Raw genomic sequence first — 15027 nt, forward strand, 5'->3', positions numbered from 1 at the left:
GAAAAGATAAGCTTAATGAAGTTCAACAATAACCGAAAGTAGCAAATTGTACAAATTGTTGTTGCGGTGTTATGGCGTCATGAATATCAACAGGAATCATTGGATATATCAGAAACAGTGTGGTAAAGGCTGTATTGGCATTTCAATTCTCAAGTACATTTGCTTGATTTCAACTATCAAACAGTGGGAAAAGGAAGTCAAAGAATGAGAGCCAAATAGAGATGATGGAATGCAAACATTTGGAATGATAGTAATTTAACTGACAATGGTTTATTAGTGTTCCTGTGATGATCACTTTATTTACGTTCATAAAATATCCGTTCAGAAAAGCGGATATGCAATAAGAAGTAAGGTTATTTAACGCGCTAAATTATACACTAGTACAGTGAGATGAATATTTAAAGCTCATATTCAAATGAGTGTGAGAATAAAACATTAAATGAAACATATTTGTTCGCTGGGAATAATATTCAGAACTAAAGGAGATGAAAGGCTCGTACATAGAAAAACTAGTTGGAATGATTTCTGGCTCGATAGTTGTTGGGGAAATTCAATTATAGCGAAAGTAGTTGTCTATTAATTACAAGTTGTAAACTCAGTCCTCATACTAGTATCCATATGAGTAAGGTTACTGTTGGTATTTAATAGGAAATGAAGTGGATTATGCAATCAGTGTTTTTTTTTTGTACTTCAAAAATAAAGAGCGTTTAAAACATGATAAGTAGAAATGATTGTAAGATTAAAGGAATGCATAAGCTTACTTATGAGTCGAACGTTAACGTTCTCTTCTTGAGCATGTCTTCTCCTCCTCTCTCAATGTGCCACTCGTTCCAGCAGAAATCAATTGCTTTTACATAAGACTTTGTTTGGTGAACACAATAGATCACCCCGAGCCTGGAGGGAATTCAGAGAAGCAAAAGGTTTCCTCTGAAGAATTACAACCCGTATATTATTTTAAAATGCTGACAAAAATGCTCCATTTTGCGAGAGAAGCAGTATTCTCGTTTCCAGAGCCACCCCAACCCGCCGTTTTGATCTGGGAATGAGCGTTGACCGAGGGAAAATGGAACGAGGACGTTGTTCTTTGGCGCCAAAAACTGGCATAGTTTCATTCAGAATTTTTCGTGTGTTCCTTTAATATAGCATGATTCGAATGATATGGATTCCAAAATTGGAATTCGTATTTTCCCAAAGAAATACAACCTTAAAAAATATTAATTAAACGTTATTTACCATGGATTATAGAGTTTATAGCCTGTCAGGTGACGTACTTCCGTAATGGAAAGAAAGCTTGTAGGCATGAAACTTGATTGTACTGCTAGGCGTGGAGAAATTAGGGGAAAAATAGTTATCGATACGTTTGCTGTCAAAAACATTGGACATGCTTGTTTTAGGAAAAAATACACGCCGTTCGACCGGGCGTGTGCGTACAGTAATCCATTATGGTGAGTGCATGGTGCCTTTAAACTCAAATATTTGGTACAAGATTACATCTCTGAAACAGCATCATAATTGAAATACCTTTCTATATAGTTTTATTCAAACGACAATGTTGGAAGCACCTTATAATTAGGTTTCATTTTCACGCGCTGTTTGAAAAATTGCTCAAGACCAGTGAAGCCGTATCCGATAGAAATATAGTTAAGGCAGTGGTACACCCGAATGAGTGAAATTTGAAGATGTTTTAAGAATGGATAGAAGAAAGAAAATCATTTTTGGAACACTAACAGACAGTTGATACCCACGCAAGAGCACCCCAAATTTCTAGTGTACTAAGTTGGTCCGTCTATTAATTATTAACTACAAATTCTAATTTAAAACTTCACTTAATCTCCAATATTTCTTATTTCTCTTAATTATACTACTCTTTTGAGAAAAACTATCTCCTCCGAAATATACCTAAAAATTACCCAAAAATTTACAAAACAGCCCAAAACATTGATTTGTGTAATGAACAAAGGGTTTTTGTATTGCTTGAAACGTGAACGAGATATTTCCGTTGAACCGATTGTAAGCGGCGTGAAAACGGCTTTCAGGTGTACCCCCGTCTTTAAGGCGGTAATATACCGGAAAAATTTTTTTGTTAAAGCCGCCAGTTGACCTAGCCTCATTACCTGAAATGGAGATTTCGTAATCCTGGAAATTTTCAACGTGACTACGGTTAGTGCGCCATCGGCACTAACTCGCATCTGCGGCTACTACCCACTACTTTCAATCTTTCTTTAGAGATGGCAAGTCCCTGTTGTTGTGGTGATAATAATAATAATAATAATAATAATAATAATAATAATAATAATTGTGTCAATAACAAAATACTTGAATATTATTGGTTGTTAACAGCCCATATTTATAGCTTAATTTTGATATGTAACTCCAAAACTGTCCGATTTAACCTGTACGATTACTAGAAGCTTGTAATCGGACAGGTCAAATCGGACAGTTAAAGAACCAATAAAAATCAAGTAGCAAATGCCACTAGCCAATGAAATTTCACTACATGGCACATGATAACCAATCAAAATCAATGAAAAAAATTGTGACCAGGAAGCTGGTCCAGTGACTTTTATTCAGACATTTTTTCAATTATTGGCACAATTAATTGGTAATAGGACTTCGTGTAGTACAATTGAGGGGTAATCAGGCTCGTAATTTCAAATCAGCCTCCCGCTACGCGCTTCGCGAAGAAGAAGAAGAAGATGAAGAAAAAGGAGGAGGAGGAGGAGAAGAAGAAGAAGAAGAAGAAGAAGAAGAAGAAGAAGAAGAAGAAGAAGAAGAAGAAGAAGAAGAAGAAGAAGAAGAAGAAGAAAAAGAAGAAGAAGAAGAAGAAGAAGAAGAAGAAGAAGAAGAAGAAGAAGAAGAAGAAGAAGAAGAAGAAGAAGAAGAAGAAGAAGAAGAAGAAGAAGAAAGAAAAAAAAGTTAGTAATCTCCGAAACTATAGGGCCACTCTGGGTCATCTAATCGGTACCTTGTTATCCCCTCCGGCTGGAAAATGAACATAGCCAATAAAAACTTTTCATGTCTGATGTCAATCAAAACTAGTCTCCAACCAATAAGAAAAAGCCACATCACTGCCGAGTTGCCAACACCCAAAAATCTTCCTACAACACATTCCTACACCTGCTTTGCTATCAAACGGTAAGTAATTGCGTTATGCTTCTTCAGTTTCTTATTCCCATGCTTTACATTGCCAAATTAGACTGTTTATTTAGCTTCATTGTAGCTTCTAAACAGCATCACCCACTATCAAGTAAACCATTCCCTTTTAAATTCGTTATTCACTTCGTTATTTCTTGTTGCGTCATCCGAAATTCAGCTATCAGCGTCCATTTCCGCAAGACCCATTTTCTTTAAAAGTTTGAAGAAAAAGAATAGCAAGGGAGAAGAAAGGTTCGAAAACTTTAAATTTAGTTGTGAGTGAAGGTGTTGCTCTGTTTTTTTTTACGAGACATGAATGTATCTCCTGTAAGTCGCAAGATAGGAAGCGTTGATTTCTCACAAACGTACTCAATCATACTCAATGCGTACATTGTGATGGCACATTTATATCCGTGTATTTGTTCATTTCGAGGTTACGAATTAATAGAAAGGTTTTGCGTTACAGTGAATAAAAGTTTAGTAAAAACACGTCATTTCATTTTCCTTTGCTTTTCTTACAACAAGAAGATTTTCCATAAACACGTAAACAAATAGGAACATTATGGCATAAAATAGTCTCTTGCTGAGAAAGAACAACATACTTTAGTTTCAAAGGTAAACTTTAGTCGATTGAACCAAAAAGTAAGAATTACACATAATGCTCTCTTTCTTTTTCATTTCTAAACCTACCGAGAGAATAAATTTGATGTCCATTTAAGCTACCGAGGAGTAGGTAAGCATAGATAAGATCTGACTCCAAACTGAGTAAGTCAATGAGGGTTGAAACGCAAACCAAATAAACTCTACTTCTATTACCAGTTCTCGAGCTCGGTGTTTGACGTTCCAAAAAAATTTCCAACCACAATAGCCTCGGCTGGCATCTTGAAAAATTGTCCACAAATCGGTAACGTTGCTAAATTGAAAATTGAACTGCATGGTTCACTTCTATTCAGATCACTTTGTGATCCGTCAGCTAGTTCTAGAGAGCTGTCATTTTTCACGCCGCCGCCTCCCGTGTAAACATATTCGAGCACGTACACGTTACTTCTAGTTCTTCATTCGTATTAGTACCACGTCGATGGTCACTTGCCTTCATCCAAACGGTGGAAAAGAAATATGACAGATCAAACATAGTTCCTCTTTTCATTCAGAAAAAGTCCAGTGAGAAGGTGGAATCGCGTGGGAAAGGGACCTTAGGCACACTACTGACGACAACGAGAACGTCACAAAACAAAGGGTTTAATGGGCACAACACTGGCACTGCACTTGCGTTACAAATGTGGTACATTTATTTATTAAACTCTCTCTACAAAACTATAACGTGAAATGACTAAAATGATTTTTGCAGTGGGTCAGAAAACGTGCGCACACGGTAAACTTTCTCCCTAAAATTTGCCACATTTGGTTGTACAAGTTTATGTCATGATTTTAAATTAACCTTTAAAATCTCAGAGATTCCTCTTGTAAAAACGCTGTCTGACCACGTCGTGACTCGTTCTCTATTTTTGCGTATATTAAATTGATCATGTGTCTTATTATTAACCAATGGCATGGAAGTTCATTGTCTTCTCGTTTACCATGTAATTTTCCAGTATTTTTCGTTAAAATTTTATACATGGAGAAAACTAAAGCTCATAACTTTTCGGATATCAACCTCATTACTGTAACCGATTGCCGTTAAACATCCAATTGTGGTGACAACTTTGGTCGGTTGGAAAAAACAATGCGTGCATGTATGGAAAACAAACAGTCATCCAGAGAAGGTAAGTCTTAAGTCATGCAATGAACGAATGTTAAATGTTAAGCTCATGATCAGCTCTCCTTCCTTACCTTAGTAAACAGTAAAACTATGTTTTCAATTTATGTAAATCAAGAAATACGTGCTATGGTAAAGAATTAAATTTGTTAGATTATAAACAATGCTTTCTGTTACAATCCTAGCTTGCAGCCTATTCATCTTGAAAGCTTGACACGTTTTAAACTATTAACTTAATCGCAGACCCTTATATTAAGTTTATTAAGTTTACTCATTTTCCTACATTGAAGATCAATGAAATCGCTACATTTGAAAAATAACGTTTTTCTTGATATTTAAGCTAATTTATTCCTTTTTCATTCCAATATATTCAATGTGGAAATGGAAAATTTAACAGCTTATATAATGAGAATGATGATTCTTCAAGAAAGTGACGCAGGCATACTCGGAAAAAAGAAATCCAAGTGCTCCTATCAGGAGTCGAACCTAAGACCTTTTGATTACTAGTTCGGATGCTCTACCACTGAGCTACAGGAGACTTGAGGGAGCTAAGGCCATTAAAACTAGGTTCATAGGACAAACATCCTGCATACTGCTAGGATTTGAATGTCGAACGTGTGGTATATGAAAGAAATGTGATGGTATATGTCCAACCTGGTGAATGAATGAGAATGATGATTATTCAAGAAAGTGACGCAGGCATACTCCTACATTTGAAAAATAACGTTTTTCTTGATATTTAAGCTAATTTATTCCTTTTTCATTCCAATATATTCAATGTGGAAATGAAAAATTTAACAGCTAATATAATTTTGGCCAAAGGTATAATCATTTTTGTTCCCATTATATGGAGAAAGAACCCATGTGCAACAAATGCAGACTGCAGACTTGCAGACTTGCAGATTTGCCGACTTGATGGACTCAACATACTGGCCTTTCCCAATTCATTTTAAAAATAATATCATGTAACCTCCGCCATTCCACATCATGCGCTGTCCGCTAAGTACGCTTTAAGGCTACTTGGCTACTTTCACTGTTGTCCTTCAGGACAACCATAAAGACTTGCCAACCTGCATACTTCCGGATTTTCGCGACTTTGGAATTTAACGAGAATTATACGCTAGTGTTATTGATTCCATGGCCATGGAGTGTTGCTGATTCACTAGCTCGCGGCATTTAGTACGATCGAGTGATATAATCCCCTGTGGAGGCATGTGTTGTTTACGAAATTTTAAGAGCTAAAATCTTGCGCAGGAATTTTTAAATTCAAACTAACTTTGGCAAGGCGACCACTTGAGCAACACGTCTGCATAATTTTTTTGCTATTCTAACTTTGAACTTGGATATCTCGATAACCAATTATTAACGTCTTTTGAATAACGCTGTGCAGCTAATTCATTCTTGCCAGGCGTTCGATACCCGATAAATTCAATGCAACAGGCCTCGTTCGTCGGAGAGTTTACCCGATCCTGATATTTTAGAAAATAAAAAAAAAAAAAAAACTAAAATTGTACTTTTGTCAGAACCTACCCCTTATTATGCTGTTTGCTATATAGTTTGCAAACATTTTCTCAAAGCTTGCACACGTACGAACTTTGTTTCTGATGGACAACCGTGAAAGTAGTCAAATATCAAAGCGTACCAAGCGGACAGCGCATGATATGGAATAGCGGAGGTTACACAATATTATTTTTAAAATGAATTGGGAAAGGCCAGTATGTTGAGTCAGCAAGTCTGTAAGTCTGCAAGTCTGCAAGTCTGCAAGTCGCCAGGTCTGCAAGTCTGCAGGTCTGCAAGTTTGCAAGTCTGCAAGTCTGCAGTCTGCATTTGTCGCACAGCGAGAAAGAACTGGATATTTCTGCAACAAATTCATGCTAGAAACTTACAAAGTGTAGTTAAAAATTATATCAAAACAAGCTTGTAAATGCAAAAAGTACTGATTTTGTGAAAGGACAACATTTTAAACTTGATTATATAACCACAATGATCCTTTATAATTTTAGTTGACTGCAATAACCTTCATTATTTTCTTATTATCACAACAATATAACAATATAAAGTCTTAATTATTTGAGCTACTACACAGCCCACAGAATGGGTTTTGGAATGGGGGAGAAAAAGCGGTCTGCGACAAATGCACACTGCATACTTGCAGACCTGCAGACTTGCAGACTTGCAGACTCAACATCCAATTCATTTTAAAAATAATATTGTGTAACCTCCGCCATTCCATATCATCCGCTGTCCGCTTGCAACGCTTTGATACTTGGCTACTTTCACGGTTGTCCTTCAGAAACAAAGTTTGTACGTGTGCAAGCTTTGAGAAAACGTTGTCAAACTATATAGCAAACAGCATAATAAGGGCTAGGTTCTGACAAAAATACAATTTTAGTGATTTTTTTACATTCTAAAATATCAGGATCGGGTATTAACTCTCCAATGAACGAGGCCTGTTGGGTTGAATTTATCGGGTATCGAACGCCTGGCAAGAATGAATTAGCTGCACAGCTTTATTCAAAAGACATTGATAAGGCTTCTCCAATATTTTGATTGGTTATCGAGATATGAGAGTTCAAAGTTAGAATAGCAAAAAAATTATGTAGACTTGTTGCTCAAGTGGTCGCCATGCCAAAATTAGTTTGAATTTAAAAATTGCTGTGCAAGATTTTAACTCTTAAAATTTCGTAAACAACACATGTCTCCACATGGGATTATATCACCTTGATCATACTAAATGCCGCGAGCTAGTGAATCATCAACACTCCATGGAATCTATAACACTAGTACATAATTGTTGTTAAATTCCAAAGTCGCGAAAATCCGCAAGTATGCAGGTCGGTTAGTCTTCACAATTGTCCCTCAGGACAACTGTGAAAGTAGCCAAGTACCATTAAACCTTACTTAGCGTACAGTGCATGATGTGGAATGGCGGAGGTTACACAATATTATTTTTAAAATGAATTTGGAAAGGCCAGTATGTTGAGTATGCAAGTCTGCAAGTCTGCAGGTCTGCAAGTATGCAAGTCTGCAGGTCTACAAGTCTGCAAGTCTGTAGTAGTGCATTTGTCGCACACCGGAGTAAAAGAGTTCTAAAGCAAACGCATATATAAGCATTAGACAGCTACACCATAGCACATCCAGGAGATTTTTCCCCAACATAAATACTAACCATTAAACTATCCGGGGAGCTATTTAAGCTAACCTGATCATGAGTGCTATTTAGGCTAACCAGAGTGCTTTTTAGGCTAACAGGAGTATTTTTTAGGCTAACCTGAGTGCCTCGCACATCTACCTCGTATGGCTCACAGATTGTCAAGACCCAATACGTTGTTCCAGTCTGGCAATGAGACAGGCTAAAGTGACAGAAATTTCTAAAATAATAACAAAATTAAAGATATTAATTAATATCAAATAATGTGTACGCTTAATGTATGGTCCCGACGTAAAAAGTTTTATTTTTCCAAGATTCCTGGTCTTTCCCTCAACTTTATCTTAAGAGACGTCAAAAGTTGAGGAAAAACAAAACTAACTAGTTTCCTCAGCAACCTAACATACATTTACTACTTTGTTATATATTTATACTTTCCCTTCAACAATCAGAGCAAAACGAACAAGCAAGTGAGAGGGCAACAACTGAAGAATTGTAATTCAGTCTGGATACATTTGTATTTGTTTGGGAGGATGTGACCAAGAATCAACCAATGAGACTGCTTCCTTTGTTGAGTGAAAGTCTTATGTACAACAATTTAAGTTGTTTAATCTGAAAGTGATTGATGTGCTGAAGTAAATTGAAATATATCCAAAAAATGGGGGAAAGGGGGAGAAGGACTCTTCTCCCTCTTCATTACAACTTCAGGCAGATTTAAGTGTGTCATTCGAAATGGGTGAATCCACTGGATTTTGTTGCTTAAAGGCTCTCTTTATTCCTTTGGGCATTCATTTCACCAACTGCGAAGAATGATGCAAGTTAGCTCATTTTTACTCAGTTGAGAAAAGGTGAGAACTTCGCAGGAATACTCTGAAGCGAATTCATAAGACAGGAACAATAGCCTAATTAACCAGCCTTGAGCCGCGAAGTTGTGAGAGTATTCCTTTGTTCTTGATATTTTTAGGAACTGTACGGAATCACTGCAGACATTTGATGGTTTTGAGTTCTTCGTAAAATATTTTAAGCTCTTATTTATAGTCTTTTGAGAGCTTTAGAAAGAGATCTCAAACGTGGTGTTTTGATCACTGTAAGCCGAGTTTCGATATTTTTCATCAGGCGGTGCTTAGAACAGCGAAGTTATTATGCTTAATTAAATTTGTGCATGGCATGATCATCTTCCTGACGCGTGTACTGTGTGAAAATCAAATACCATCTGTTTAATGAAATGTTTTTCACGAAAAAGCTAAAACATTGATTTGTACTCCCTAAAGAAAGTGTGAAAAGGAGGAGCTGTGAAAAGAGTTGTAATAATTGTAATTCACTGTAAGGAAACTGACATTTGATGTTGGGCGCTTTGTTTATTACGAGTGTCAGGACGCGGTACATAATAATGGATTTTTTGTTTCTAAAATACTTGCTCCCAGCAAAGAGAATCCAAAATGTCAAACCGAAAAAGGAATAAAAAAAAGAAAACAGGGAAACTCAGCGTGGAAGTCGCATTCTGATTATACTTAATTACGCATTGACAAACAATAACATTAGCTCTTTGGCCGATGTACCACGCGCTCTTTTTGACCTTACTTACATTTTATATACAGTGATTCTCTAAAAAAATTTTAGCTGAAAAGCGAGAATTTTTTATGGAACGCTGTAAACAAATTGAGAAATCAATGTATCCATTTAGCGAACGGAATTTGTTTATTGATTGTTCGTTAGTTTGCAGGACGGGAAGTTATTTTTAAAAACCTTGATCCTGAAGCGGCGTGTTGCGAGTCGACATGATCATGATGATTCATTTCTCTAGCTTCTCCAGGGAAAGATAAAATATCTAACCTACTTCAAAGAGTTTGCGATCTTCAGAAACATGCGTTATTGTTGGAAATTGTTCAACAAAAAAGACAACAATACCTTGAATATATGAATACTAAACGACCCCAAAATTTGGGGTACACACTTAAATCGGCATGAAGTTGTAATGTTAAGTTCCTGTACAAACACAAAAACTACCTAGTTATATGGAGTAAAATCCTGTTTTTAACACTGGGCATATAAATACGAATTATTATCTGGTACGAAGTTTTAGACCTGTAAAGGAAGATATACCTACAAACCAAATGCTTTACTTAATAAGCTGTGCTTATCTCCCACCCCAGCCACACCTAAAATGAACTGGCCAGCAGCAATACTTTCATTATTAAGTAATTCTTAATTTCAAATTCAATTTATAAAACTGAGATGAGTGATTTCAATGTCCAGCATTCGCTTTGCTGTTAAATACTGGATTATAAGAACTTTACCTTCATTAACTGTTTTGAAAATTTCTAAAACCTCACAACTACATGGAAATTTGCGCATTTGATCATATGCAGATGCTAATTTCCGACATACAAATATTAATTGTTATAATTATTATTATTAAATAAAAAAAATAACGGTAGGATTTGCGAAAATTTCTTTGAATGAAAACAAAGAGACAAAGTATTAAAGTCCTTGTGCAGAGTCATGTTCACAAACAGTCAATTTGTCTTATGTCCAGTCCTTCATCAAACTGCTAAGAGTAATCTAACATCATTCATTTTCTATCACAAAATGGTGTACACAAGTGTAAAATGTTATATTAGGCATTCTGCAAAACAAATGTTGCCATTATGCTTACAGTGAGAGTATATTTAGCATAACAATGCTATGGACTGAAGTAAGTTAATTATTGATCGTACTCCTCTGATCTTTTTCTTCCAGGAATACAGGCTCCTCAAAGTTCTCAACAGTCTCCAGTTTCATCAAATTATAGAAAAAACTAATGTGACATGGATTTACAGCAATCACCCATCAACACTTTGAGCTAACAAGGAGGAATAAATCATTGAATTTTTTCAAAACTTGTATAGAAGTTTTTTTTATCCTTATACCAGAATCTGGAAGAGTATTTCTCAGTATGCGGGATTTTACCCAAATATGGTACAAGATTTTGGAAAACACAAAATACCTTGATAGGGAATCAGGATTGGACTGTTTCCAAGAAGCATGATTTACTAAAATTTGTGTACAGGATGGAGAATCTTTTGGCGTAATTGTGTTTTGTAAAAACTGAGAATATAATAGTGGTTCATATATCAATTAACTTATTGCAAAGTTTGTTTTCATATGTTTCTAGTAATAAACTGCTGTTATCTCTGTCAATAGACACATTAATATATGATTTTTACAGTATTTTACAATTAAACATTTCACAATTCAGTAATCGTTAACTCCATCTTCAAGTACCCCAAACTTGCATTGTTCAACCATCAGATAATGAGAAGCAATAATGACAGCAAACAAGGTGGATCCCACTAAGACAGTTGTCCTCGCATCTCACAACAGACTCTAAACAAACTTCTTGCGAGGCAATTCATAAAAAGATATTTGATGTGTCAATCTCAACAGAAAACCATAAAGAACAAGATGCCCGGCTAATTACATTAACACGGAATCCTTATTGTAACCTCAATTTTTCCTCATCGTATGTTTCGCAGATATTTAAAAACTATCCTCTCTTGGCAATTAAAATAATTCTCTGAATGGTTTTATTCAGATATATTGCGTGATACTTATCGTTGTGTTACTACAAACCATACCAGAACTACCTCTGCAATAATGTCATGACTCCACTGAACTGGTCTGCCCTCCAATAGCTCTAATTGTTGGCATTGATTAGTCAATCTGTTTTTGAAACCGGACTTTCTTCGCGGTAGACTCTCCCTATTTCCACCGTTTCAACTGTCAAGTACTACCTAGAAGTTATTATTTCGAATTATTACTTGAAAAGGTTTGTTTTCTATCTGAAAACAGCAGATCACATTCTTAAATTGATACATAATGCCGCCATTGAACAAAAACAACTTTTCAAAATGATCGCTTGCTTTGACGTCACATAGGCAGAGATAAGTGAATTTCCTCCATTGTGATATACATGCCAATAATACATTTTGATTGGGCTGTTTTTGTTCAAGACAATGAGAACATTAAATCCCTTTTGGGAGAGGGTAGAATTTAATCAAAGTTTAATGAATAAATCAAATGATGATTTAACGTCACACTTTAATATTTTATTCATTTTAACACCAGCTCTTTTTGTTCTTAAAGTACACACCAACATAAACAAGTACTACAATCAAACCATCAAATGACATCTCTTAAGAAAAAACTAACAACTTTATTCAGTATTTTGTTAACTACATCAGCTATTTCTCTTTCAGTGAATTTCAGAAACATACACTGTATCTAGCTTGAAGATGTCAACCATGCAAGGAGAAGGTATATTCTCTATTTGTCACAATAAAATCCTTTCAAGAAAAATTTTTTTATCACATTGAAACTACCTCATGCTCTCAAATAGAGAAATCACTTAAACCAGTGTTGTAAAACGTGTAATATTCCCTTGTGAAAATCTCACCTGTCTTTTGTTTACAGATAGTCGACCAACATGGATTGATTTAACTGTAGACCGATTGCGAATAATGAAGAGGCTCAGTAGTGGCGGTAAATTTTCCTTTAATCTTTATCTGTTAAGAAATTGACAAAAATGTTTAAGGTTTCTCAAAGTCTTTTGATTCACTTTAAAAGACGCAGCCATTGCCTAGTATTAAAACAGCAGTCTAAAACATAAATGACAGCTACGCTGGGATCACAGGTTGCAGTTATATAACGCTAATCCTAAACTGAACCTTAACCATAACCCTAATCTCAGCTAAGATTACCATTAGGGTTGTACGTTTAACCCATTATCTGTAACCTGTAACTTATAACCTGTGACCTGCATCTTAGACCCGCTGGTATTTAATACTTGTTTTGTTCCTTATTTTAATGTGGCTCTTCAAACTTTCAGAAAATTTGAATTTCCTTTTAGTACAATACATGCAATGAATTCATTTTAAACAAAAAATCTCACTAAATTGCTTCATCACTGTAACATGTTCAAAACTAATATAACACCTTTGTAAATTAACCAACATCTTTACTTAAAACACTCCTTTCATTTTTATTAGTTAGCTACTTTCTAGAAAATACTTAATAATCAAGAGACAAATCAACACACTTACTACTGATAAAAATATTACCTTACCAAGGTAGAAATAACATCTAAGCACACCTAATATATGAACCGTTGTAGTACAGGCTGCAGTTGTTCAAAAAGCCGATAACTTTATTCACTGGATACGTCGCTATCTGGCCGACGAAATGTGAGCAAGATTTTCCCAATAGCCTCATAATTGGTGAATAAAGTACAAGCATATGTCAAATTTAAATATGGGATTTTGTGGAAGACTTGCCAAAAGTATTACTTGGAGCACATCTACACCGCTGGATAGTGACGTATCCAGCGAATAAAGTTATTTGCTATTTGAACGACTGGGGCCAAAAAATAAACGTCTCACTGCTTTTCTTTTAATGACAATAATTACTATTATATTGCAGTTCAAGCTATAGCATCGAACAATGCAACATACACTACAGGTAATTACTGAAAACGTCTGTGGAAAAAAAGTATATCTGAAGAACAGCTTACGAGAAATTCTTTGCACATTTAAAATCCATAATAAATTACCCAATAGTTGTATAACATTCAGCTAATGAACTAAGAAAATGGCAGATGGTCTTCTACAAAAATTAACATCAGTTCCCTCCCATTTTTTTGGATATCTCTCTCTCTCTCTCTCTCTCTCTCTCTCTGCTTCTCTTCATCTTGTACTTACTATCCAATAATTCCTTCATTCACTTGACAACTATTATACAACAAACAATTTATAGAGAAAAATTTAAAACTGATTAGCATTAAAACAAACTTGGGCTTCTATTATGATGAAATGTAACCCCAATTGAATTTGTAATGCAATTTGTAACAATTTCATCAGCATGCTAATCAAACAATAACATGAACCCATTGCTGACCACAACTGTATTTCAAAAATAACCATACACAACTTAAAAGCTGAAACAAATACCACTCCTTTAGACTGTTCACAGTCTCCTATTCTTTTATGCAATTTTCATGTCCAGTACACTTTGACTGAACTTGCAATATATTTCTTGGCTTAGGTGTTTTTGAGCATGCACATTAATTCTGCAGTATTTGATGACAGAGGAACACAAAAAGATTTGCTGAGAGGTTAAGGCCTCACTTTGTACCTATTTCAACCTGGTAAATACCAGTAAAAAAGCTGAAAAATCTATCACAGAAAGCTTAAGAAAGAAAGGTTTATGTAAAAAAATCCACTAACATACTCCTTTGTTGTATCATGGTAATCTTAGATACACAATTGGTTAAAAATCTGATTTGTTTAGTATCATAACTTTGTTTACAACGTATTCATCTCTCATGAAAGTGGGCAGAGAGTGCAGAAAATTAGCAACAGTATAACATCTTCTCTCTCATCATATTTAAGGGGTCTGTTCAAACTTTAAGACCTTGACTAATTATTATAAATAAACTTTCAGAAATTAAACATGTTAAATTACAATTCTAACACCAACAGGCATCAAAATACACTGTAGTACTCAGCTACTTACAAAGTGAATTTCAATAAATATCAAGGAATCACATGCAGTACAAAACTTTGTTGACTCCAACAAAAGCAGTGAACCTCACAGCAAAACCTGAACTTTCAGACACATGCTGTATTTGTAATCTTTATTTTAAAGAAACCAGTTAACGATTTCAGCAAGAAAATGACAACATCATTTGCATACAAGTTGTTTATGATATAAGATATGGGTCGCACTTGGGCAAAATTTTCAACTTTGCAGGCAAAAAAAAAAAACAAAAAAAATTTGACACCACAACCAAAAAGCAAACTTTTGCTTTCAACTATCATGGTCGCAGTAGCTAAAAAAGATATCTCAGTGATAAAACTTTGCATAAAATCTTCGGTAAAAATTTTCGGCCTATAATCTTAGCAACATTGCTTCAAAACCATCCGACCAGCGAGTGTAAGCCTGTCTTTCCACA

General features: G+C 35.2%; 1 protein-coding gene across 1 annotated transcript in view; it reads right to left on the reverse strand.

Moving 5' to 3' along the window:
• The window catches only part of LOC146474542 (mitochondrial inner membrane protein Mpv17-like), a 74574-nt gene that overhangs the window by 19976 nt on the left and 39571 nt on the right, over window positions 1-15027 (reverse strand). The window lies entirely within an intron of this gene.

Source organism: Pavona decussata, unplaced genomic scaffold (assembly GCF_977016875.1).
Source record: "Pavona decussata unplaced genomic scaffold, jaPavDecu1.1 SCAFFOLD_88, whole genome shotgun sequence".
Classification (NCBI taxonomy): Eukaryota; Metazoa; Cnidaria; class Anthozoa; order Scleractinia; family Agariciidae; genus Pavona; species Pavona decussata.